The following is a 4,720-nucleotide window of genomic DNA, read 5'->3' on the forward strand; positions in this document are numbered from 1 at the left end:
TCTTCTAAAGACAGCCGTGAATCCAGGAGGATGCCCAAGTTGCGAGCCCTTTCCGTGGGGGCCAATGATTCGCCCCCAATAGTCAGAGATGGTGCCAACTGACTATATCGGGACGTCGGAAACCACAGCCACTCGGTCTTGGATGGGTTGAGCCTGAGCCTGTTTCTCCCCATCCAGATCCGTACGGCCTCCAGGCACCGGGACATCACTTCAAGGGCATCGTTGGGGTGGTCCTGGAAGGCATGAGCAATAAACCATCTTAACTAGAACTTAAGATGTGGTCCGGAACCTTTGCAGCTGCACAATGTCATCATTGCTCATGCAGGTTACAAAAATAGCCACAATTTGACAAATCCATCCACCATTTCAATTTATTGCAATCATAAACCAGTACAGATGGCAGACAAAATAAAGTGGAAGGCAAAATTGAAATACTTCTGCGAAACAAATCTATCTAACATCCATAAGCGAGGACCAGAATACAGCCTGTATTAAATTATAATATAAATATTAAAACCGAATTAAAGACTATAACATCTAAAATGACAACGAAGTAATAGTATCTAAAACTATTGGGATTTGAGCCACTGTGCTTTGACGAGTAACAATACTGTTTGGTTGCCACATCAGAGGAAATCAATGTTTTTTAGCCTTGACAAGTTTAAGACGTGTGGACTTCAACTCCCAGAATTCCCCAGCCACCATGCTTTGAGAGGTGTGGCTGAGGAATTTTGGGAGTTGAAGTCCACAAATGCTGGCTTGGGAATTCTGGGAGTTGAAGTCCACAAATGCTGGCTGGGGAATTCTGGGACTTAAAGTCCACAAATGCTGGCTGGGGAATTCTGGGAGTTGAAGTCCACAAATGCTGGCTGGGAATTCTGGGACTTAAAGTTCACAAATGCTGGCTGGGGAATTCTGGGAGTTGAAGTCCACAAATGCTGGCTGGGGAATTCTGGGAGTTGAAGTCCACAAATGCTGGCTGAGGAATTCTGGGAGTTGAAGTCCACAAATGCTGGCTGGGGAATTCTGGGAGTTGAAGTCCACAAATGCTGGCTGGGAATTCTGGGACTTAAAGTCCACAAATGCTGGCTGGGGAATTCTGGGACGCTGGCTGGGGAATTCTGGGAGCTGAAGTCCACACCTTTTACAGTTGCTGTGATTGAGAAACAGAGTTAAACCATAAATCAGTGGAACGGCTTCTCTCCAGAAGTTGTGGGTACTCCCCACCCCGGAAGTTTGTAAGAAGAGATTGAACATTCATTTATCCAGAATGGTGTCAGGTCTCCTGTTTGAGCAGGAGGTTGGACTAGAAGACCTCCGAGGTCCCTTCCAACTCTTGACCAAGGTTCAGAAGTAGCTTGACCGACCGATCGCCAGCATGTTGGAAGGATTAAAAGGAGCACAAGGGAACCTGCCTCCCTCTTTATCCCACATCATGTAGGGTGGCTGTGACCTATCCTTGAGGATCAAAGAGGGAACTGTTGTTAGGATCAGCTGGTGACCGAAGAGTTCTTGTCCTGTTCAGGGACAGGGCACCGCCAGGTGTAAATATCACAGGCAGGTGGTGTCTAGAAGTGGCTTGCAAAATAAAAGCAGGCAAGGTGAGTCCATTTATAAACCATTCAGTTAGTGACTGGTCAAAGAATAGAATAGAATAGAAGGAAAGGGAAGGGAAGGGAAGGGAAGGGAAGGGAAGGGAAGGGAAGGGAAGGGAAAATAGAAGAGTAGAGTAGAGTAGAGTAGAGTAGAGTAGAGTAGAGTAGAGGAGAGGAGAGGAGAGGAGAGGAGAAGAGAAGAGAGTATAGAGGAGAGGAGAGGAGAGGAGAAAAGAGTAGAGTAGAGTAGAGTAGAGTAGAGTAGAGTAGAGTAGTGGAGAAGAGAAGAGAAGAGAAGAGAAGAGAAGAGAAGAGAAGAGAAGAGAAGAGAAGAGAAGAGAAGAGAAGAGAGTATAGAGGAGAGGAGAGGAGAGGAGAAGAAAAGAAGAAAAAATAGAAGAGTGGAGTGGAGTGGAATGGAATGGAATGGACTAGACTAGACTAGACTAGAATAAGGAGAAGGAGAAGGAGAAGGAGAAGGAGAAGGAGAAGGAGAAGGAGAAGGAGAAGGAGAAGGAGAAGGAGAAGGAGAAGGAGAAGGAGAAGGAGAAGGAGAAGGAGGAGAACAGAATAGAATTCTTTATTGGCCAAGTGTGATTGGACACCCAAGGAATTTTTCTTCGGTGCACACGCTCCCATTGTACACAAAGCTATAAGTGATAAATCATGATCACAGTCATCATAAACATACATTCATCATAAATCATAAGATGCAACACTTTGTGCTAGTCATAGGTTACAATGGCTCTGAACAAATCCTCGCACTTATGACCATTGCAGCATCCCCAACAGTCAAAATTTGGAGACTTCACTATGGCACGTACAGGTAGTCCTCAACTTACGACCACAACTGAGCCCCAAATTTCTGTTGCTAAGCGAAACAGTTGTTAAAGAGAATTTAGTTTCCTTTTACAGCCTTTCTTGCCACGGCTGTTAAGGGAATCCCCGCAGTTGTTAAGTTACCATTTGAAGTTACAACATACTGAAAAAAAGGGACTTATGACCGTTTTTCATAGTTATGACCATTGCGGCATCCCCGTGATCAAAACTCAGATGCTTGGCCACTGATTCATATTTATGACGGTCGCAGTGTCCCCGGGGTCATGTCACGTGATCCTCTTTTGCGACCTTCTGACAAGCAAAGTCAGTGGGGGAAGGCCAGATTCATTGAACGACCGTGTGGGTAATGTAAAAGCCGCAGTGACTCACTTAACAACCGTGGCAAGCAATGTGTTGAAATGTTTCACTTAGCAACAGAAATGTTGGGCTCAATGGCAGTCGTAACGCGAGGACTACCTGCATGCGGCAGGTGGGTTCTTTCAGAATGGCATTTGGGGAGGGGGGCATCGGCCATTCCTCCATCCAGATGTTCAGGCCATGAGACTTCATCACACTGCGGGGGGGGGGCACAGTGGGGCTCCTGACCGCAACATAACACAACTAAACAATCACTAAAGCATCTTCTCCAGGAAAAGGGCACCAGATTCAAGCCAAGGGCACCAGGCTTGAATCCCCAAAGCCTTCCCGCTTTTGGGATTCAAGAAGAGGAATTCGGGGCTCTCGGCTTGTGGGGGACCCCAGCAGATTAAGCATCACCCTCTCGTTCCAATATTTGAGGGGCTGCCACAAAGAAGAGGGGGTCAATCTGTTCTCCAAAGCACCCGAAGGCAGGACAAGAAGCAATGGATGGAAACTAATCAAGGAGAGAAGCAACTTAGAACTAAGCAGCAAATTTCCTGACAGTTAGAACAATTAACCAGTGGAACAGCTTGCCACCAGAAGTTTACATGCTCCAACACTGGAGGTTTTTAAGAAGAGGTTGGAGAACTTTGTCTGGGTTTCCTGCCTGAACAGGAGGTTGGACAAGAAGACCTCCAAGGTCCCTTCCAACTCTGTTATCCTGTCATCCTATCCTCCTATCCTATCCTATCCTATCCTATCCTATCCTATCCTATCCTATCCTTCCCTATACCTATACCTACTGTATTACCATTCCATTCCATCCCATCCCATCCCATCCCATCCCATCCCATTCCTTTCCATTGTTCTATTCTATTTTACATTCCCTTCCCTCTTCTCTTCTCTTCTCTTCTCTTCTCTCCTCTCCTCTTCTTCTTTTCTCTTCTCTCCTCTTCTCTTCTTTTTTCTCCTCTCCTCTCCTCTTCTTCTTTTCTATTCTCTTCCCTTCCCTTCCCTTCTCTTCTCTTCTTCTCTTCTCTCCTCTCCTCTTCTTCTTTTCTCTTCTCTCCTCTTCTCTTCTTTTTTCTCCTCTCCTCTCCTCTTCTCTTCTCTTCTCTCCTCTTCTCTTCTTTTCTCTCCTCTCCTCTTCTCTTCTTTTTTCTCCTCTCCTCTCCTCTTCTCTTCTCTTCTCTCCTCTTCTCTTCTTTTCTCTCCTCTCCTCTTCTCTTCTTTTTTCTCCTCTCCTCTCCTCTCCTCTTCTCTCCTCTTCTCTTCTTTTCTCTCCTCTCCTCTCCTCTTCTTTTCTCTCCTCTCCTCTTCTCTTCTTTTTTCTCCTCTCCTCTCCTCTTCTTTTCTCTTCTCTCCTCTTCTCTTCTTTTTTCTCCTCTCCTCTCCTCTTCTCTTCTCTCCTCTTCTCTTCTTTTCTCTCCTCTCCTCTCCTCTTCTTTTCTCTCCTCTCCTCTCCTCTTCTTCTTTTCTATTCTCTTCCCTTCCCTTCTCTTCTCCTCTCCTCTCCTCTCCTCTCCTCTTCTTCTTTTCTCTTCTCTTCTCTTCTTGCAGGGTCTCTATTGTTACCTGATTGACAGAAGAAGGGGAGATGATGGGCCCTTGATGCCAACTGATGGGGCAATACAAGGATGGGCGAAAGGCAGACGCCCCACCAAGGCAGCCTCTGTGGATAACCCAAAAGGTCAGGGGAGCAATTCACTTATTTCAGCAGCCTTGAAGGCCCCCCCCAGCCCCCCACCCAAAATCTTCCCCAGACCTGTTGCTAGCAGCTTTTCTCTCCAGCCCCACCCCGATGGGAGGAGACTCTTATTCTGAAATTCAGGCTCCATCTATGATGTCATTGTCCCTTTGCCATATACCAGGGAGAGGGTGGGCAGCCGGCAGCTCATTGGCCCGCATGAAACAGGGGGGAGGAGGCAGAAAGGCCCAACTCTCTC

The sequence above is a fragment of the Pantherophis guttatus genome, chromosome 1 (genome assembly GCF_059756535.1).
Source record: "Pantherophis guttatus breed Tessera chromosome 1, ASM5975653v1, whole genome shotgun sequence".
NCBI classification, from domain to species: domain Eukaryota; kingdom Metazoa; phylum Chordata; class Lepidosauria; order Squamata; family Colubridae; genus Pantherophis; species Pantherophis guttatus.